Source organism: Vulpes vulpes, chromosome 4 (genome assembly GCF_048418805.1).
Source record: "Vulpes vulpes isolate BD-2025 chromosome 4, VulVul3, whole genome shotgun sequence".
NCBI classification, from domain to species: Eukaryota; Metazoa; Chordata; class Mammalia; order Carnivora; family Canidae; genus Vulpes; species Vulpes vulpes.
In genome coordinates this window covers 116,024,697-116,048,066 of record NC_132783.1, presented here as the reverse complement: position 1 = coordinate 116,048,066, position 23,370 = coordinate 116,024,697, and positions in this window count along the sequence as shown.

The window sequence follows — 23,370 nt, the reverse complement described above, 5'->3', positions numbered from 1 at the left end:
GTTCTCATTTTCTAATGGGACAAATCTCATTTTCTTTTGGGCCTCGGTTTTCCTAACTATGAATTAAAGGGGCTGGACTGGATCATCTCTAAATTTGCTTCTCTGCTCCAAACTCTGAGTTGAAAAGTCATCTTTCACCAAGGAGAGGGAGACTGGAGAACACATTTGGAATCTGAATTTGTCTCAGTTCGGGGAGCTGCGCTGATTTATGGGGACGAGTCAGTGAAAGGAGATCATCTGCCTTTGATTTATGTCAGAGGCACACTGTGCTCTGGCTTCTGCTGTTCTGGAGGAGCTGGGGCCAAAGTAGAGGAAGTTTCTGGGTTGGCCCTGAAAGGGACAGAGAGGAGGAGGCTGTGGCATGGTGCGGGTAGGAGTGAGGGTGTCTGCACACATTTACTGAGTGCTTATTACCTGCCAGGTGTGGCAATTATCCTAATGTCCATCTTGAGGGAAACTCTATTTACCCCTAACTTACAGATGAAGATACTGAAGCTGTGCTCACATTTGTCCAAGGCAAATAATGGTTGTAGGATTTGAACCTAGGTTGTTTGGCTTCAGATTCCATCTTTTAACCAATGTGGTAGAGAACCAGGGGTGTGAGTTGCTCTTCCCCCTAGATCTTTGTGTCTCTGTCCCCAGATGGCTATGGCCCAGGCAGTCTATTCCTGGTCCTGGCATTATAGGAAGGGCACCTGAGACTCTGCTGAGGGTGGCATTTCACTTTGTTTCAGGTTCACTGTTTCTGATACAATGTACGCACACTAATTGTTAATGTTCATGGGGGCCTTTGAGTCAGATCTTGCATCTGATTTGTCTCTGGCTTGAGGTTAGAGAGATCAAAGCTCCCAGCAGAGTGAGTGACTTGTTGAAGATCACCTCGACTGAGGTGTACAGATGCATCTGGGATCCCACTCTTCATCCTGCCTTCAGGGGAAAACTGGTCCCTGTGTGCACTGAGGGTCTGGCCTCGCTTCTTCCCATCATCTCCATCTTTCACTTTAAGGTTTCCAGGCCACATCCAGGAATTATCCAGGCCTGCGTCCTGACATGGCACTTAGCTACCCTCATCTTTTGTTCATAGGTAGTCTCTACTGTTTTAATACTAAACTGTATTTCATGAGGATTTTGAAATTTATCTATTTTACCAAACATTATTTCTCTCTGTGAAGAACCTGAAAGGCTTATATATTGCACATGATGATTCCATTCATTCAGCAGATACTTGAGCATTTATTGTGTTTCTTCTAGGTCTTGAAGTCAGAGAGACCCAGTCCCTGCCTTTGTGGAACTTATAGTCAAATGGGGGACAGATGCTACATAAGCCACAAAATAATGATTTAATTGCACTTGCCATTACTTAATTCACATTTGCAGGTGAGGGTATGGAGGCCTGTTTTCTGGGTATTATGGGTAGTCCCAAAAGGACTATGAGCTCTTTTCTAATCATAGCTTTCCCCCGAAATCTTATATTTCATTTTTATTATATCTCACTTTGTTTAAAAAATGTGGCATATTTTACAGTATATTGTCAAAAATGTCACATTGTTCTTTATCCAAAACAAATGAAATTTACCTTGTAACCAGCTCTCTTTCTGAAATAGCTATAGATCTGAGCAGACAACAATAGAAGGTAATACATCTTCTACTCTGATTGCCCTAGCATTCATCATCTTCCCTCAATATTTTTTTTTTTATTAAAAACGAAAGGTTAGAAAGTCCCTTTTGTTTGTATTGGCAGTCAAAATTTGTTGAAGAGATCACAACCAACTAGGGGTTCTCTGTATCTGCATGCAATAAGCTGTAACACCTGGCATAGGTGATAGACCTTTCTGTTTTCTCTGGGGATGTTTCAGGTATGGCACCCTGAAGTTCTGACCTAGCCTCACTGTATACCATGGTAATCCCATGTTACAAAAAGTAAAACAGGTGAGGTGATGCTTCTCATGTCACACAACTGAGAATAGAATCACTGACCAAAAGTTTGAAAAATCTTCTCATAGATGATATTTATTCTGAAACCCGAGTTAGAATTCCACTATCTCTGCTTCCATCCATTCACTCATCCAAGAAATATTGATTGAGCCTCTTCCGTGGGCCTGGTACTATAGCTACTAAATAATGAGAACACACAAAACAGACCAAGTCTCAGCTCCCATGGAGCCTCTATTCTAGTTGGGTTGATTTCTATGAATCAGTAAATAAACAAGATAAGTTCAAATTGCGATAAGGACAATGAAAGAAAATACCAGGTTTATGGGAACAAGATTAACTTGGTGGTGGTAGTGGTGAGGGGCACAGCATTTTTGAGAAAATGACTTTTAAAAGGTATCTCAAAGGAAAAGAAGAAACCAGCTTGGTGAGGACCAAACTGGGAGCATTACAACACATGCAGAGGTTCTGAGGCAGGAAATGGCTTTGTGTGTTTGAAAACTGGAGGAAAACCAAAGCACCTGGAGTCCAGAAAGCAGAGGTGGTTGTGGGGAGAGTGATGAGATGTGAGAATGAAGAAGCAGCAAGTCGGACCATCTGGTGTCTTTAGGCAAGCTAGAGAGTTTGGACTTGATTCTTAGTCGGGAAGCCTTAGGAAGGTTTGAGAAGGCAGTGATGATTAAATTTTAGGAAGTTCATTCCATGAGACAATTTACTCTGAGAGCAGCATTGAAAGGAGGGAGACTGTCACTGTGGTCCAGGCAGAGATAGTGGTGGTCTGGCCTACGATGGTCAAATGGAAATGGTGGGACAGAAAGTTTCAAGGTAAACTGAGAAGTGGGAGCCAAGGGAAGAGAATCAAGGCTGTCTCCATGATGTCTAGCATGGGCAGCTTATTAGTTTTGCTTCTTGGGAAAGAGTCTTACCACCTTCTCTGAGCCTCAGGATTAGGCTGGGGCATGGCAGGCAACTCCGGGTAGAGACTGAAGACCTATGTGAGATAAGTTTGAGGGATAGTGAAGGAAAGATGGGGATGATGCATGTGTCTGTGGCGTGCAGTGAATCTGTCTCTCCACCAAGAATCACACAATGTCACCAGCAAAACCTTAAAATACCAATAACATAAATTACCTGGGCAAAATGACTGATACATATTGCTTCTGCTTACACCTGTGATGCCTAGTTAAGAGAAATTAATAAAGACTTGTTTTCTGACTACACTATGTATTATTCAAGACTTTTTGGGTTATAAATGAAAGAAATGCAGCTTGAATTCATCAAAGCAAAAAGGAAAATTATTGGCTGGCATAATGAAAAGATGAGAGTGTAGCTGAATGAACTTCAAGCATGGTGAAATCTAGGTACTTACGTCTTATAATTAGTCATCTGATTTTCTCTGAGTATGGGATCTGCCTTCCTTTGTGTTGGCTGCTTTCTCAGGTAAGTTTTCCCAAGTGGGTAGAAAAGATGTCAGCCCCTCCTTCCAGGTTTATATCCTAGGAGCTCCAATAGAAAGTAAGCACCTGTTTAATAGTAGTTACAACAAATCTGAGCATAGGTTCTGTTTGATCTGGTTTGGATTCCCTGTTCATCTCTGAAACAAGCTCAGTGGTCAGAGGGTGGATGGGCCAACATCTGGCTAGTGAGTAGAGTCACCCCCAGCTAAACCTTATGGAGAGAAAGTGAGAAATTCCCAAAGAAAAACTGGGCTGCTCTTACTGGAGTATAAATGCATGCTGGGAAGGCAAAAACAATAGACCCAAAGAGTCCCCTTGAAATCATGTCAGAATGTTACCTGTCAAACAGGTGAGCCCTTGTAGCTCCATTCACCCATGGCTTTCCTTGAAGGTGGTCAGAATGGGGAAGCACATAGCCTTACAACTCTCAGAAGGCAGAAGCAGTGCTTTTCTATGTACCTTGTGGTTTCACCCTGCAGGAAAGGTAGGGAGATGCTATGGAAATCAAGCCAGGTATGGGAACCTTTGGAATCAAGTTGGGTGGCTCAACTTTTTTTGTGTGTGGGAGCAACTAGTGGTGCCTGGCACTAAGGCACTTTTACTCAGGTCTTTTACAACACAGGCATTTCTTAAATCTTTCCAGTGGTTGTTGGGTTCCCTAGAAAGCATTTTATCACAGTATCATTGACTGTCAGAGCTGGGAGGCATCCTTCAGTCCAAACTGGTCTCTACTCAGATAAGAATACTGAGGCTTGAAGTACTGAATTGAGAGAAAGATCTTGAATTCAGGCTTTGCAGTTTTATTTCTGTGAACAGTGTATTGAGTTTCGTACTGCTTCCCTCAGTGTCTTTGCTTAACACATGAGCTGTCTTCTCTTTTTTCCTTTAAAGACAGTCTGTTTAGTTTCCCATGGGAAAACTCTTGGCCCAGATTTCATTTGGTTTTCTAATTCTTGAATTTAAAAATCCCCCAGAGAACCAACGGTTCTTAGGAAGATGAGGGGTAGATGACCTAAGTCATCCTCGAGGCACTTTGTGTCCAAAAAGCATAAGATCATGGATAGTCCTCTTGGTTCAGGGACACACTCAGTCCCTGCCTGACTCCATGGACCCCCATAATTCATTTATATCTGAACCTCTGGGAATGTCTTCCTATGAAATGTCTGCTCATATGGTTCATGGTGGAGCATCTACTTCTGAAAGAGGACTTGCCAGGCTAGAGGAGAAGCCTGAATAAGTGTCCTGATGAAAATTCTGAATGCTGGATTAGCCTTGCATGCAAATCCAGGTTTTAACATTTATAAGTTGTGTGAGCATGACCAAGTCATTAAACTTTGCTGAGCCTCAGTTTCGTTATTTAGAATGAACCAACTCATGCAAGCTTACCTCATTAGGTTGAGAGGATGAAATGAAAGTAATGCATAAGAGACGCAATGCCTGGGTGATTCTAAGCTCTCAGTGTGTGCATGAGCTAGCGGTGTTATTATTAATCTTGTGATTCCAGGTGATAGTGGAGGAGAGCTTGAAACACCGTGCAACGCAAAAGATAGGTGGCCGTTCAGAGTGAAGTCCGTGTGGTGTGGGTTCCCTGAAAGATGAACTCCACTTGGTCTAACTCTCATTCCATTCGCCTCTCTTTGGAGTCCCCCATGTGTAGACATTCTGCACTTTCTCCCAGGAGACCCCTTTATTTATCACTTAGTTTTGGTAACTTGTACACGATTCCTTGAATTCGCTAACTTTGATACCTTTCTCTCCTTCAGTGCCATAGATTCCTCCTCTAATCAATACCTTTCACTCAACATGGACTCAGTGAAATAAGGCACATAAAGCACTTGGCCTACAGTGTCTGGCACACGGCAACTAATCAATAAAATGTTGGTTACCAAGATTACTCTTCTGACTACTCCTGGAATTATTATCAAGTACCTGGCACAGGAATAGTGATGAGGCCGTGAATGGTAAGGGATGTCTGGGGCCACCGAGACACATTTCTTGTCCTTTTAAAAAGGCTAAGCCTTATTCACATTCATCATCCTATTTTTTTTTTCTGGCAGGAGAAATAATTTATTAGGTCAACTTCTTCTCATCCCTCTTTTTAAGGTCAATTCATGTCAATTTTTTTTAAACTTTTCTCATAGATCTCATTTGTTACCTGCTGTTCCCAATATTTCCTCTTCACTAATCTGTTTTGGTGCTTGGAATAGATCTGAGAGGCCAAAAGGCATCCATTACAGAGACAAGATTTGCCACATATGAGTTTGATTTCATCATCATTGTCAGTTTTCAGGGCACTTTCTCAAACATGCTCTCATTTAATCCTCAAAATAACCCAGGGTGGAAGCATATTACTGTCCCTGTTTTTCAAGGATGGTGTTAGCGAGGAGTTAAGTAACTTGTCTAGTGCCAAGCAGAAGCAAGTGTTCGATCTTTGGATCGAAATCTGTTCTGCTGCCTCACAGGGGCCCTCATGGGGTTTGGTGTCAGTTGTTTCTTTTAATGGGTCGGCATGGGGGTGAAGTCATTACATCCATTCTTCATATTGGCCTGGGGACAAATGTGGGGAAGAAACAGGGCATAGCAGGGACACTGATGTTTGCCAGATGCTGAGCATGTGGGCTGGACCATTAGCTGTAGGAGTTTGGCTGGCATCTTTTACTGCTACCTCAAGGGTGTTTCCACTGGCTAAGCTCTCTGCCTTGTATTTGTTGGGCTCAGTGCTAATTGTACCTCTGGGTGGCAACTGTTATGGGCCCAGTGAGGGCAAACTATGAGAAGTATTTCTGAAATCTGAGATATCTAGGCATGGAAGCAATATTTTACCAGCTATGTGATTTTAGGGAAAGATACATTCTAAACCTCCATCTCTGTGTCTATAATGTGATGACAAGAATGCTTGGGTGTTTTCGTCTGTGTTGCAGGGAAAAGCAAGTTAAATTAGCTGATTTACTTAAAGTGCCTAGGAAATAGGCTGAACAAGTACAGCTTACTGTCATCACTGGCTTTATCATCTTAAAAAGGAGAGCCCTTTAAGCATAGAGTTGAATAGGAAATGTTAAGTTCTGCAAGTCCAGTCATAGGCCCCTAAGTCCTACTTTTTGTGTAATCTTGGCATTACCCTCAGATTCAATTACTCATTTTACACTAATAATGTCCAAATGTATATTTTGAGCTTCAGCTATTCATACAAAGTTTCCTGACTAACATTTCTTCTCAGATGCTTCAGATGTATCAAAAATTCAATATGTCTAAAGCAGAACTCATAATCTACTCCAAACCTGATCTTCTTTAGTTTCCCCCCCCCCCCCCCAGTGAATGGCCACTCTGTCTGTCTAGTTTTGCAGACCAGAAGCCCAGGACTTTTTAAAACGCCCTCCCTAATCTAGTCCATCAGAAATCCTATCTATGCTGCTTCTCCCATAAACATTGAATCTGCCCATTTCTTGCCAACCCCAGCACCATCCAAGTCAAATATACCATTATCTCTTGCCTGGATTGCTACACTAGCCTCTGGTTTGTTACCCTACATCTACTTTAGCTCCTTCTGGGCCATTCAGAGTAATTATTTTAGAAGGCGATAATCCTGTGTCCTCCTCCATCCCCATCCCACCCTTAAACACCTCTCTTTTGGTTACCTATTGATTTTAGGGTCAAACATGCTTCAGGAAATGGCCTATAAGGTCCATCATGATCTGGCCCCTGTCTGTCTTTCAGGCTCATTTTCCCTCATGTTATCCCCTTGAGTTTTCTTGGCTTAGACTTACCAACTGCCTGGCTGTACTTCCTGCTCCCTGGGTTTCTACCACAGGTGCTTTGACCATGGTCATCTTTCTGTTGGGAGTATTTTCCATCCCATTTTCACATAAACCGAAACTACTTTTCCTTCAGGTTCAGACTAAGCCTTCCCTGACCTCTATAACTAGTTCCTATCTCCCTTTCACAGGCTTCCCTCTTACCTTGAAACTCTCTCTCTCATAACAATACAGTTGCAATTATGCATTTGATTGCATGATTTTTGTTTTATATCTGTCTGCACAGCCTAGACTAGAGTCTTAAACTGCTTTGTTTGTGACCATGTTCCAGCATCCAGCACAGTGCCTGGCACACAGAAAGTGGTCAATGAATATTTGTCCCATGCACGAGAATCCTCAAGGAGGATTCAAATTGCTGAACCATGGATCCAGAACCATGGTTCCAGTTTGTGGATCACTAAGCAGCAGTTCATAAAATTAGTTTATTACCTAACTTGCCCTTGCTAGTAAATGTCAAAGCTGGGATTTGACTCTAGGTCTTCTGTGGGAAAAAACAATTTTAAGAGTCTTATTTGCTCAGAGGGCTCCCTCTTGAATTCTGTTCAAAAAGGGACAGAGGCCTTGCCCTGGGAATGGTTCTGCCCTGGGAACAGTTCTGCTCCAAAGTTAGTGATCTAGAACTGTAGGTTTAGAAATGTGTATGAGTAAATGATTCATTTGGAAATGACTCAGAGCCTTCTGAAAACCATAGGAAACATATTCTTTTTACTCCTGGCTGATCATGCATAGAACTTAGAAACCAATGGAATGATAAGGAATATATTTTGTACCCTTGTTTGACATCACCTGAGTTTCAGTGAAATCTTATCTTCTGTGATGGGAGGAAGTAGTTTATGGGAGTCAGGCATAGTCTGATGTATTCCATCCACCAGTCCAGATTCATGTCCCTATCTGTTTATTAAGTTTGAGGAGGAATGGCTTGAGTAGAACCTGCATCATATGTTTCTGTGATGTTATCTTTTCTACTGCATTCTCACACTGTCATCATAAGATCCTTGTCACCTGTCCTGATTTGAATGTTGATAATATTTGGGTTAGCGCATCAGGCTCTCCTGTAGCTGGTCTATTTCTTACCCTATTGTGAGAGTCTTCCTCTTGCAGGTGAGCTCAAAAACCTATGGTGGCTTCCCAACATGAAGCTCTTCTCCGAGATCTTTAAGGAGCTTCTTGATATTATTCCATTTGTCTTTTTTCCTATTACACCTATTACATTGCCACTAGGATGTTTTTTCCCATCACCTATCAATTATTTAACTCACATGTTTTAAAAATACTTACCAAGCCCCTGATATGTGCCAGGCACTGTATCACACAATGGAATGGAGCCAGGAGCAAGATAGTCATGGCACCTTCCCTCCTAGACCTGTGTCCCGTGAGGACAGACAGACATTTAAATAACTCCATTCACCATCGTTGGTGTGATGAAAATGATGACAAGTGCTCAGGGAGGGAGAGGTACTGAAAGTGTGTTGGAAGGGACCCTCACTTAGTGAAACATGGAAAGCTTTTTTGGAGAAATGGTGTTGTTTAGTCTGAAATCATGTCCTGTGTGCATTCCCATTTTTTTCCTTGTAGGAAAAACATGCTTTCTTTTCTGTCTCCATTCAAAAGTATTCCATTCCTATAGTGGCAACTTGTTAGGCTAACACAACATACTTTGGAGCTCAGGTACTTAAATCAGATGGAATTGCAGTCAAATCCCAGTTCTACCAATTCCTGGCTTGGTGTCTTTATGCAAATCACTCACTTTGCTATGCATATGCATAGTATTTGTTCAACTGTCAGATAAGGATTATAACACCTTCGCTCTCAGGGTTATTCTGGATGTGAAGTGATTAACACAGTGCTGGCACTTAGTAAAATGCTCAGTTAATGTGGCCAGGGTTATTCTAAAGTTGCATTACTGGATTGGCTGCCAGGACCAGCTTCCTTCTTTATTTCTTTCAATCATTCTACAACATTAGCCAGATATTGTGTCAGATATTAGGAGTATGTCAATCAATAAGATGGCCCTGCCCTATCCTTGAAAAATCCCTTCAATCTCATTGCTACTCCCATCCTCAGGGCTCAGCCCACTCTCAGGTTTGGGCACGAGAGCAGCCCAGACCCCAAAGTGGTGTGACTCGGCACCCATTCCCTCTCTTGCTCCTGAGCCTTGGTTCTGAGAACTGATACCGCCTAGTGCCCTGTGTCTGGGTCCTTCCTAGGTTTATCTGCCTCTGCCTGGATTTGTCCCACCCTGGCAGCAGCCTTTTGCTTCCTGGCACCTCCCCATATCACCTCCCTCCACAACACGTGGCTGGGCTTATAAAAGGTGCCCAGGAAAGGCTGGTTCACTAGTTGTGTTTAGAACCCCAAGACTGATGTGGGACCTCAGCCAGTGTTCCCCAGTTGAAGGATCTGTTTGATGTATGAAATTTTTGCCAAGCACCTCACGCTGACTTTGTAGCTGTCACTCCCCAGGAGGGGGAGCACCAAGTGGAAGCCAGGAGTGCTGTCTTCTTGATTAGGCAAAACACACACAGTGTTCTGTTGTCCCAGCTCAGGCCCATTACTCATGTCACTGGGCCTCCTCCTCATCCACTGATGAGAACTAGCTCTGGACAGAATCTTTCTTTGTGGGGGCAACTCCCGTAGAGCCTCACTTGGAGTGCTGGATTCTGTCTGAGAAGCAAAATACACAACAGATAAAATAACTCTGTTCTGGGTGAAGGAAGGCAGATTCCACCTCTGGACTCTCAGATTCTATCTCCTTTCCCAACTTTAGCCACCTTTGATATATGCTACCTTAGGGCTTGGAAAGAAACATTCCTTCCTCCCTTGACCTCAGATTCCTTGTCAGTGATGTGGAGATTCATTCATTCATTCATTCATTCATTCATTCATTCATCCACACTCTTTTTAAAAAAAAAAAAAATTTTTTTTAAAGTAGGCTTCAGGAATCCCTGGATGGTTCAGCAGTTTAGTGCCCACCTTTGGCCCAGGGTGTGATCCTGGAGACCCGGGATTGAATCCCACATCGGGCTCCCTGTGTGGAGCCTGCTTCTCTCTCTGCCTATGTCTCTGCCTCTCTCTCTCTGTGTGTCTCTCATGAATAAATAAATAAAATCTTTTTTTTTAATAAATAAAATCTTAAAAAAAAATAAAGTAGGCTCCACATCCAGTGGAGATCAAAACCTGAGATCAAAAGTCACATACTCTGCTGACTGAACCAGCCAGGCGCCCCCACTCAGCCACTCTTAATGCCTGACATGTATCCAGGATCATGCTTAGGCTAGAAAATACTGTGATGTGCAAAGCAGACATGTTCCCCCCACCCTGTCCCCACTGGGGCGAGGGAGGTACAGACATGGAAATGAAATCTGTGATAAACACAGTGAAGTGAGTTTAGCCATCTCAGGAGAGGTGTGGTATGACAGGGCACTGGGACTGGGGTTTGCGGCAGAGCAGGCCCTGTAGGCCAAGGAACGGAGTCTCCATCTTAGCAGCTCAAGCAGGGGCCAGTGGTGCTTGTCCCCTTTCTCACCTTACATGTATCATGTAGCTAAATGAGATGTTTGAGAAACTTTTGGCTTCAAATACATGTAAAAACTGCCTCTCAGCTCAGATGTCCTTCCTTAAGACAGCTGTCCTTCATTCTACTTAGACCTCACCCCCTTGTTCCTTTTTCTAGGATCTGCCCTTTTTCATTATAGTTGTAATGGTGATGATTAATTAGTTATTCGTTTAGCCTTTGCTTCTTCTCCTGCATCAGAAGGACAGGAATTACGTCCATCTTCTTCATCTGTCTAACTTCAGCCCAAATAGATCTTAGGAGATGCTCATTAGCACCTATTGAGGGGCGCCTGGGTGGCTCAGTCAATTGGGCATCTGCCTTTGGCTCAGGTCATGATCTCAGGGTCCTGGGATGGAGCCCCCATGTCAGGTTCCCTGCTCAGTGGGGAGCCTATTCCCTCTCTCCCTCTGCCCCTCCCTGCCACTTGTGCTCTCTCTTGCGCTCACACACACTCTTTCAAATAAATAAAATCTTAAAAAAAAGTAAGCACCTATTGAATGAATCAATAAAATGACTAGCAATGACATTGAAATCTAGTATATGAAAGTCAGAGTATTCTGTAGATTTGTGAAGTGTCTCAGTGGGAATTTATTTTTATTTTATTTTATTTTTTAAAAAGATTTTATTCATTTGAGAGTGAGTAAGCAAGAGAGAGCACAAGCAGAGGGAGAGGCAGAGGGAGGGGGAGAAGCAGACTCCACGCTGAGCAGGGAACTCCATGTGGGACATGATCCCAGGACCTGAGATCATGACCTGAGCCAAAGGCAGAAGCCTAATGGACTGAGTCACCCAAATGCCCTCAGAGGGGATTTAGAGACCCTGAAATCAGCTTCATCTTAGGACTAGGGAAAACAAGACCCAGAGAGGGGAGGTAAGTTACCCAAGTGACACAGCAAGTCACTATCTGAGTCCAGGTCATTTTTCTCTTAGTTTGGGGTCTTTTTTTTTTTTCTATAGTTATGGCTGTTTTGCTTGAAGGCAATGTCTCTTAGAAGCAGTGTCTCTTATGGTATAGGTCACCTCCTCCATTGTAGGACTCAAGGCAAGCTGAAGAGCTACCCCAGGATATCTCTCTCCACTGGCCTGCCGTTAATGTCTGGAATGCTGCCATTAGGGATTCATCACATGGCATTCAGTTTTGCCCTCTACAACTATCTATTTGAGAAGGCATGTATGATTGGGAGATGTGGCCAGAGCCTCATTTGGCAAAACATGTATCTAAGTGATCTGCTGCTTGGAATACAGAATTAATATTAATGTGAATGTTTGTTTGGAGAATGCTAATACTATGAAGACAAGCAGCACACTGAAGCAGTCAGAGATGGGAAGGGAGGAGGCCCGGTACGTGACCTCAGTGGGAGGCCTACAGGGTGCTGAACAGACACAAAGAACCAAGGGAAATGTTTGTAGAAATAAAACCTTGGCAAGCAACATGTGTTGCTTCAGGTTGAAGGAATCGCACTATGTGGAGGAAAAGGAGAGCTTCGATGAATCAGTGGCAATTCAGTTATTTCATTTTCATACTTTCCAAATCATTATTGGATGTTACAAGGCCCCCATGCCCTGTGCTACCTAGCTGCTGGGACTGTGGGGAGAGCACGAGAGGGCTGGTTCCTCTTAGTGCTTGTGGAGCAAAGAGAGAGACAGATATTAAGCAAATAATTACTCTAATGAGTGAGTAAATATAAACTGAGATAATTGCAATGAAAGAATCAATCTGGTCCTGTGAAAGCAAATAGCAAGGGAACTTACCCAAACTGTGTATAGGGGGAGGTAGAAAGGGAGGGGTGTGTGTGTGTGTGTGTGTGTGTGTGTGTGTGTGTGTGAGTGAGAGGGGGGGGGGGGAGAGAGAAAGAGAGAGAGAGGTTGGCTTGCATGTGTGTGGAAGGGAGTTGGAAGGAATGTGTGTGTGTATATATGTGTGTGTGTGGGGGAGATGGAGAAGTAGGTACATGTGCATGTGTGTGTGGATGAGTGTGTGTGGGAGAGGTGAAGGGGTAGGTGCATGTGCATGTGTGTATGTGAAGATAGAGGGGTAGCCATGCACGTGCATTTGCATGCATGTGTGTATGTGTGTGTGTGGGGGGGGGGGGGGTTGAAGGGGCAGGTGCAGAACAGGCTTTCCAGAGGAAATAATATGTGAGCTAAAACCCGCAGGATGAGTTGAAGCTAACTATATGGAGGGGGTATGAGGTAAAGGGAGAGAGTTCTGGACAGAGAGAGGGAAGCACGTTAAGCCATGAGGCAGTAGGAAGCTGGTAGTGGGAAGCAGAGGAAGGTGAGCACAGTGGGGTGAAGGGAGTGAGGGAGCGAGTCCTGTGGAACAGGGTTGGGGATGCCTGCGGTTGGAAGGGGGGTAGATCTGCCTAACCCTCCACGCTCCGTGCTCCCGAGGAGTGGTCTGTGCGCCCGCCCGGACTGTCCCCACGCTGTTAACTGCAGATCTGTAACGAGATACGCACAGAATGGAGAGTTGGCTTTTATTGTACCTTGACAGTTATTTAATATCTGTTGAATCTTGTATTTTGAATGTCATTTTAATTCATTTTTCAAGCAATTCTTTTTTATGTATTCTTTGGATTTTGTTTTTTTCTTTCAGTGGATCTGGGTGAGGAGGAGTCTCATTCACTGTGGGATTTTGTTTTTTATCTGAAAAGCCTCTAATGACTTTGCACAGGACCAAGATAAAATCAGATCTCAGGTTTTGAAGGGATGCCTGTGGCTGCGGTGGGAGCCTGGAGAGGAGGGGCCGGGAGGCAGCATGGGGCTGACCTGACCTGGGGAGGGTGGCGGGGCGGGGCTCAGGGAATTGTGGCCCGAGGATAGATTTGGGATTTGGGTGGCCCTTGAAACCAAGGGACATTTGTTGGCAGGAATTTCGTCAAAGCAGGCAAAGAGCACAGAGGGCTTTGCTTGGGGAGAGAATTTTAGTGAGTTGGTAGCAGGAAGTATCATTGCTAAGGATACAGAGGGACCTACATTCCTCAGAAAGAAAGAACCTCTTGGTTCTGCATCACTTGCCATCAGGGAAATACAAATCAAAACCACAATGAGATACCACCTCACACCAGTGAGAATGGGGAAAATTAACAAGGCAGGAAACCGCAAATGTTGGAGAGGACGCGGAGAAAGGGGGGGGGGACCCTCCTGCACTGTTGGTGGGAATGTGAACTGGTGCAGCCACTCTGGAAAACTGTGTGGAGGTTCCTCAAAGAGTTAAAAATAGACCTGCCCTACGACCCAGCAATTGCACTGTTGGGGATTTACCCCAAAGATACAGATGCAGTGAAACGCCGGGACACCTGCACCCCCATGTCTATAGTAGCAAGGTCCACAACAGCCAAACTGTGGAAGGAGCCTCGGTGTCCATCGAAAGATGAATGGATAAAGAAGATGTGGTCTATGTATACAATGGAATATTACTCAGCCATTAGAAATGACAAATACCCACCATTTGCTTCGATGTGGATGGAACTGGAGGGTATTATGCTGAGTGAAGTGAGTCAATCGGAGAAGGACAAACAGTGTATGTTCTCATTCATTTGGGGAATATAAAAAATAGTGAAAGGGAATAAAGGGGAAAGGAGAAAAAATGAGTGGGAAATATCAGGAAGGGAGACAGAACATGAGAGACTCCTAACTCTGGGAAACGAACTAGGGGTAGTGGAAGGGGAGGTGGGTGGGGGGTGGGGGTGACTGGGTGACGGGCACTGAGGGGGGCACTTGGCGGGATGAGCACTGGGTGTTATTCTATATGTTGGCAAATTGAACACCAATAAAAATAAATTTATACAAAAATAAAAAAAAGAAAGAAAGAACCTCATTCTCTCCCATAAAGCTATTGTAATGACTAAGTAAGGGATAGTTTGAGGAAGCCTGTACTAGTCTCCTGGGGCCACCGTAATAAAGGTGCCACAAATTGGTGGCTTGAACAACACAACATTTTCTTTACAGTTTTGGACACTACAGCTTTGAAATCAAGGTGTTGGCAGAGCTATGCATTCTCTGACAGCTCTAGGGAAGAATCCTTCTTTGCCTCCTCTAGCTTCTGGTGATTTCTGGCATTCTGTGGTGTTACTTGGCTTGTAGATGACTCACTCTAGTCTCTGTCTTTATCTCCATATGACCTCCTTCCTCGTGTGTCTGTTTCTTTTTATTTTATTTTTATTTTAAAAACATTGATCTATTTACTTTAGAGAGAGAGCGCAGGCAGGGGGAGGGACAGAAAAGTGGGAGAGAAATCCTCAAGCAGACTCCCTGCTGAGTATGGAGCCCAACGTGGGGCTCACTCCCAGGACCCTGAGATCATGACCTGAGCCAAAATCAAGAGCCAGATGCTTAACTGACTGAGCCATTCAGGTGGTCCTATCTCTTTTTATGAGGATACCAGCCACTAGATTGGGGCCCTCCCTCATCCTGACCTCATCTTGATTACATCTGCAAAGACCCCATTTCCCAATAAAGTCATATTCACAGGGTGCACCTGAGCATGGATTTTTTTTGGAGGGGGTGTTATTAAAACTAATATAAGACCTATTGCTACTTAGACCCCAGTCTAACTTCTTATTTTGTAGATGAGACATTTGAGGCCCAGGGAGGGGAAGAGACTTACTGTTACATATGGCTATTACTACACAACTTATTGTTCCAAAACGAGAATCCAGAATTCCAGACTCCCAGTCTAGTCTTTGGTGTGGTTGAATGAAGCATTAAAATTAACATCTCTTATTTTCCCTGTGAAACACCTAAATAATCCAGTTTTATCGCTTGGTTTTGTGGTTCTGTATCTTCAAGGATAACCCAGCTGAACCTGGAGAGATGGTGATTTTTGCTTTAAGTTATGATGCATTCCATGAAACTGAGTTTTAAAGGGATTGTTGTAAGACCCATTCCCACATGCTAAGTGTCCCTAGCCTGGTTCCTAGCACCACTCTGGGCATTCAGAAATAGATGCTCAACAGGTTTTTGAAGAATTTGATGTGTAACAAAGGTTTAATAAATGACAGATCCATGCATCTGTTGCTTTCATCTCTTTGGATACAAGTAGAACTTTAGAATAAGAAGGCAGGCTTAAGAAAAGTGTAGAGAACTGGAAGTCTGTCTCAGCAGACAGCGTTGAAGATACAGAACAGGGAGAAATGTGAAGTGGCAAAAGTGAGGATTACCTCTACCTCTTTCATTCACTTCATGCTTACTATAATTCCAGTTCCCCAGGAAGGAGGAAAAAAGAACAAATATAAAACACTCACTGGTCATTCTGGGCTTGCTTTGTGCAAGGCATTGTTCTGGGTGCTTTATAAATATAACCAATCAAATTCATTTCTGTGAGGTCAGTGTTATCATTCCCACTTCATAGGTTATGAAAAAATAATTTGTCATATAATGAAGTCTTATAGCCAATAAATTTTGGGAGCTGGATCAAAACTGATTCTTTCTGATCCAAACCCATTTTATCTTAAAATTTTATACTCAAGTGGGATGTGGATCTTACTTTCATTTCAGGAGTAAGGTATGAGGAGCTCTAACTTTACAAAAAGTTTGGCTTATATGAAGCTGTTTCTTTTGGCCATCAAGAGTCATCTGAGTGTGTGTGTGTGTGTGTGTGTGTGTGTGTTAAGATTTATTTGTTTGTTTGTTTGTTTATTTATTTATTTATTTATTTATGAGAGACACAGAGAGAGAGGCAGAAACACAGGCAGAGGGAGAAACAGCCTCCCCACTGGGAGCCTGGTGCAAAACTTGATCCCAGGATCCCGGGATCACAATCTGAGCCAAAGGCAGATGCTCAACCACTGAGCCACCCAGATGCTCCCATCTGAATGTGTTTTAAGAACATTTTTATTTCCCTGTATCCCTTAGAAATTCTCATAAGACAGTTATGTCATATAGCCTCCCACTTTCATTAAAATGATTGTCAAAATTGCATGGTGGGGCACCTGGGTGGCTCAGTGGTTAAGTGTCTGTCTTTAGCCCAGGTCATGATTCCAGGATTTTGGGATTGAGTCCTGCATCAGTCTCCCTCTCAGTGGGGAGTCTGTTTCTTCCTCTGCCTCTCTCTCTGCTTCTGCTCCCCCCTCCCAAATAAATAAATAAAATCTTTAAAAAGAATCACATGGTAGAACAGGACAGCAGGGGTGTCAGTGCCCATTCACAGCAGGACCTCAAAGAGTAAAGATGATGTCGATAAGGTCACATGGGAACCCTGGGTGTCGCAGCGGTTTAGTGCCTGTCTTTGGCCCAGGGCGCGATCCTGGAGACCCGGGATCGAGTCCCACGTCGGGCTCCCAGTGCATGGAGCCTGCTTCTCCCTCTGCCTGTGTCTCTGCCTCTCTCTCTCTCTCTCTCTCTGTGTGACTACCATAAATAAATAAAAATTAAAAAAAAAAAGATAAGGTCACATGCAGAGATGGTGGCAAAATGGACACTTGAGCAGTTCATCTGGTCCCCGTGCATTGCCCTCTTATGTGATCAATGATGTCACCCTACCCTTAGGTGTGTGTAATGGGATTGTGTCCCCTGACCCCACAAATCTTGGAAAGGGTACAGTGGGGCTGACCCTCACATAAATGACTCCTTTATTCCTCTGTTCTTTTTCCTTTTATACATATAGACATGGATTAATCATCTAAGAGGGTGGAGAGGTCACTTCAGGTATAGGGAATAAGTTAAAATGTAAGGATGACAATGTAGAGGTTGTTTGAGAGGAGTGGATATCTGAGTATTAAAGAAGTAAAAAGGGGAAAGAAATAATCCCAGAAAGAAATGCTGACGATGATGGAATCATTCCCAGACAGCCAGTGTGATGGTGAGAGGTAAACCTGGTGGGGGACGGAGGCGGAGGGCTGATCAGAGACACCATTCTCTTCTGCCTGCTGTACTGCAGAGGGCACCCCTGCAAGACCCCCAGACCTAAGGGCTAGATGGGAGCCCTTTGCTGAATGATTGATTGGCCAGATGACCAATTCATGGATTCACTGATGATATTTTCTCTTGGCTTGCTTGTGGCTCTACCTGTGAAAGGTGGGCTTTCTCTGATGAGAACTGTACTGTCTCTTTCAGTTTTGTCACTTATTCCCCACTCCTGTTCCCTGTCTTCTGCCCCATGACCCTCCCTGGCTTCCCCCCTGTATCTGCTCCTTCTGTCCACAGAGGTAAAACAGCAGTGGCCAATTTTCCTGGAGTGAGTTCAGTATTTGTCTGACAGCTGTATGTAAATCAATCCTTTATTGAATTGATTTTCAATGCACTGGCTCTTACCTAAGGCTTTTGAGCCCAGACAGTTGGCTTTGACGGATACCTTGCTGCTCTGTGATTTCTGCATTGACCCCTCTATGCTTCCTTTTCCTGTGCATATAATGACAAAGCCCTCAGCCATCTTCAGCAGGTCCCAGGCCTCGAGAAGGAAAAATTGTAATAACAATTGTGAACTTCTTTGGCCTCCTCCAAAGGAAAGGGTGAGGTAAATGGAAGGCGTTGCTACAGTTATTATGTGATACCATATATATTAGTTTTTCTCTCCAAATCATTGCCTGGGGCTCTGTTTTGAAATTGGTTTTTACCCTCCTTGCTCTTATTGCAGCCTTTGGTGCTCCCATTCCATATTTAACGTTTCTGCAATTCAGCACCTGCTCTGTTAGCACACTTCCCTTCCAGGCCTTTAGCACAAGGCACCTGCATGTAGATCAGCCTAAACCATGGTGGTCTCAGGGTGCCTTCACAGCCAGGTCTTCTAGAACTCCCTCTTGCTCTAAAGAGGGTAGGGGTCAAGGAACCTGATCTCAGGAAGACTACTCCTCCCACCCTATTTAATGTAGTGATTAGGAGCATGGACTCTAGAACTAGACTTTGGTTTGAATCCTAGCTCTGTCACTTGCCTGCTGTGTGACTTCAGACAAGTACCTTAACCTCTCTGCACCTCAGTTCCCTCATCTGTAAAATAGGGGCCACTCTAGAGCTAATGTCATAGGATTGTTAGAAGGATTAAATGAGTTAATGCATAGAAAGCATTTAGAACCGTGTCTGGTATATAATTAGCACCATGGAAGTGTTTGTTAATGCCGTGTTCCTTAGCTATTTAGCCTTAGTTCCTTTTTGGTGGGTTGGACTGGCATTAGGGGGCCCAGACTCTTTCTAGGCACAGTTGTTAAGTGGACATGTGATTTGGGTCTGTCATTTCTCCAAAATTCAGCTTCCTCCTCAATTAAATGAGACTAGTAGTCTCAGGCTCACCCCGTTCACCCCCTGGGGTTACTTTGAGGATGAAATGACATAATGGGCTTGTGTGGGCTTTGTAAATGTTAGGTGCTGCCTGCAAGAATGGCAACAGGATGCTAGGTGTTCTGTAAAGGACTAACTTTGTTAAGATCATATTTTGGAAGAGGCATCTTGCTCTCAGAGAACGAGCTCAGCACGGAAACAGTGAGATTCTGATTAGTCTGAGCCCCAATTGGCTTAGTCCCCATGTGCATGCAGTACCATTTGAGGTATCCCCTTCCTGGGGTCTTGAGGGAGAACAGTGGTTCTACTACCTGTTGGCATCAGGTTCCTGGTTGCAAACAACAGAAAACAATGCTTGCTCATTTAGGTAGTAAGGGGATTTATTAAACAGCATTGGATAGTGCTCAGAGTGTTCTGGAATACCAGAGAACCACGAAGCTGTGCAACTAGGATCAATGTCCAAAAATCACACAGCAGAACTGTTTAGAAGAGATACGTTGGTGGCCACTGCTGTTTACACTCACATAGGACCCAGGTGAGTCCTGGGAGGCACCTGGGTCTGGCCTAGCAATCTTTTATTACTGCTACTCTTTGCAGAGTGGCTTCATTCTCTCCAACCCCAGACTAGCTTTTCTCTTGCTACGGGATTGTGGCAACAAAGAGCTCTGTGTCCATATATTCCATCCTCCACCATCTTCTTCTGGTTCACATTCAGGAAGATATCCTAGGAGGGTTAACTGGGTGGCTCAGTTGATTGAGCGTCTGGCTCTTGATTTTGGCTCAGGTCATGATCTCAGGGTCATGAGATTGAGCCTGGCTTCAGGCTCTGCACTGAGAATAAAGCCTGCTTAAGATTCTCTCTCTTCCTCTACCTCTACCTCTCCCCTCTGCTCACATGTGCACATACTCTCCCTCTCAAAAATAAAAATCAAAAAATATTTTTAAAAAGAAAGATATCCTAAGAAAAGGATTGGCTATGATTGGCTGAGCTTTGGGTTATTGCCCATTCTTGCACCAATCAGTATAGGGCTTGGTGGTGGGGTACCATTGTTGGCCAGCTTGACTCATATGCCCACCCTTGGGGAGGAAACCATGACTGGCAGCCTTCAGTGGAGCACCTGGTTGGAATGGTAGGAGGAGGAGGGTGGAATTCTCAGAGGCAGGGGTGAAGGATGGGAAGGACTAGTCTCAGTAATACTTTCATCTTCTGGCTCCACTGGGTTCCAGTCTGTCACCTCTTTCTGTTCACACTGTGCTACTACACTAGACCATGCCTTCATAACTCAATGTGATGATCATCAATCTTCCTCCACTGGGATGGGTCATTGTGTCTCTCTTTGTGTAGAAATCTTACTTGCTTTTAGACTAGAGACTGATGCCTTGCTATAATAGTTAAGGTACAACCATCATTTTTGTTTTTAATGTTTTTTTTTTTTTGTAAAAGTTTTGCTTTAGGTTTTCTTTTTTCTTTTCTTCTTTTTTAGATTTTGTTTATTTATTCATGAGAGACACACAGAGAGAGGCAGAGACATAGGCAGAGGGAGAAGCAGGCTCCCTGCAAGGAGCCTGATGTGGGACTTGATCCCAGGACCCCGGGATCATGCCCTGAGCTGAAGGCAGACACTCAACCACTGAGCCACCCACATGCCCCTAGGTTTTCATACCTAAGGATAATAATGTATTATAGACATACATGTGCTTGTAAACCAGCTTTAACAGATCTTTATGTTTTGCCTTCTTTGCTTCCAATTTTTAAAAAAAGATGGAAAGGATTATAAACTTCTACCACTCCAGAGACCTCTTCTTAATCTTATTTCTTCTTTTTATTTTCTGAGTTTACCACCATCTTAAATATAGTGGTTAGCATTTTCATGCACAACTTTATGAATTTTCTACGTGTTTGAGTCCCTATGCAATCATGTTTTTAAACTTCATAGAAATATTGTCATATTATACATATCCCTTTTCAGTTTGCTTTTCTAACTGAATATTATTTTTTGAGATTTACATTGGCCTGTGTAGCTATGTAGTGTTTTATTTCCTATTGGTAGATTTTTCTTTTTTCTTTCTATTTTCACCACTATGAGCCCCACTGCAGGCTCATAGTGTAAATCCCGAGTGGTGTACCTAGGAGTGGGATCACATTAGCGGAGAAGGACAGGAAAAAACAAAGTCATAGCCCAGAAACTTCCTCATTGTCCACAGCTAGCAGGTGATTAAACCCAGGAAATCCCTGGCAAGGCTGGTCAAATAGGATTTAGCCGCTTGGGAAATGGGACTTTATTTCTTTAACTAATCCCTTGCCTGGGAGAGGTCTTGGGTCTGACATTAGCTTGCTCCAGACTAGAAGGGACAGGCAAGCCTAGACTGTTGAAAATATTCGATTTTAGGGTTGGGTCTTTTGAACAAGAGGAAATTGGCAGTGTGGACTGTTGCTCTCTTTTCTTTCCTTTGAGTCATGACACAAGTGCTTGGAATAAAAGCCATGGTGAGGAAAAGCACGGAGTGTGGAGTCAGAGACAGCCAGCTATGTCCCTGGTTCTGCCGCTCGCCAGCTGTGTGACTGTGTTCATTCCTTATATTCTCTGGACCTCAATTTCCTTATCTGTAGCGTGAACTGTAATAATGTCTTCTTTTAGATCCAATAAGACCACCATCTTGAGTAGTTGGGGTTGTGCTGGAAAAGTCAGGTCTCACTGGCTGAAGACCCTTGCAGCCTCTGAATCCACTACTTCTTCTTCACCCAGGACTCATCCCACCTGCCAAGCACTCCAGCTATCTGCCAGAACCAGAATCTTTCTTTGGGGTTCTCTAGCATGACTGGATGCCTATCTAGTATGGGCTAAGATTCTCCTTCGTGAGGTTGGACCTGATTCTTTTTTTTTTTTTTTTTTTAATTTATGATAGTCAGAGAGAGAGAGAGAGAGAGGCAGAGACACAGGCAGAGGGAGAAGCAGGCTCCATGCACCGGGAGCCCGACGTGGGATTCGATCCCGGGTCTACAGGATCGTGCCCTGGGCCAAAGGCAGGCGCCAAACCGCTGCGCCACCCAGGGATCCCCTGGACCTGATTCTTAACATGGCTCTTTGCCCCGAGCCTCCACCTTTGGACTTGGGGCTGCCAAAGCCCATATCCCATCTTCACCATTACGACCCACATATTGGCAGCTACACACATGGAGCCCTTGCTCTAAAGCTGTCAACAGGCCAACCCTTCTATCTGTGTTCCCATGGAGGTTATATAGGACAGAATTGGAAGCACACTTTTTAAAGCCAGGTAGATTCAGGTTTAGAGTCCCAGTTTCCTCAATTTTAAAAAGGTGATAATAGTAAAACATTTCTGCTGGGATTATTATAAAGAGTATAGATGTGATATGAGTCGAGCTTTCAGTGTAGTATCCAAGCCATAGTCAGCACTCATTAAATTTTAAATAAGTGCACTGCAATATGTTGATGGCTCAATGGAGAAGCAAGAGAGCGGAAGTGATTGAGAAAGTGGGCTTTGCAATCAGGTGGCCTGTGTTCAAATTCTGTGCCCTTCTCTTCTCTGATGTAACCTTGGAGCCTGATCCAACCTTGTTATGCTCAGTGTATGCGTCCCCTAAAGGAGATGGTAATAATCCTGAGCCCAAAGGCCTGTTACTGTGAGAAATAAATGATTTCATCTATAGAAAACTGTGAGAACAGGGCCTGGCACATGGGAAGCACTCAATCCATTTAGTTGCTCCATTATTTTGATTATTGTTGTTATTGTTACTTTCAATATATATGTATGTGTGTATATATATAGGTCTATATGCCTGGACTCAGGTTACCAAAACATAATTTTCTTTATTTTCGTAAAACTAAATCAACTTTTTTTTTTTTTTTTGAGCTTCTTTCCACCTGAAGGCAGACGTATATTCTAGTTACTTCCAGGAGAACTGAGCCATTTTCAATTATTTGAGGCCTTATGGGTTTAGACTCAGGAAAACTCAGGATTGCCCTGTCTCCTTCCTTTCCCTTAGAGCTGATGCTGCAAAGTGGCTCTGAGAGGCACACTTGTCGTGACCTGGGCTTCTGTCATCAGCTGGGTATTGGGTGGCTGGTGTCGCTGACCTGGACTGTAACTCAGTTCTCTTTGTCCTCTGCCTCATGTGGCCCTCTCATTTCTACTACTCTATGATGACATGGGGTTTTATTGGAGGGGTTTGTTGTCCTCTCAGAACCTTAGAGAAAAATAGGCAAAGGGGAAGAGGGTGGTCATGCATGCAGAGGGTTTGTCATTAGTAGCTGAGATTTCTTCTTTTCTTTCAGCAGTCTTCTTCCTCATAGGCTCAGAGAACTCTTTACTATCATGGTAGTGTGGAAGGGTACGTGTGTGTTGATCAACATTCTTCCCTTTCCTGTATTACACT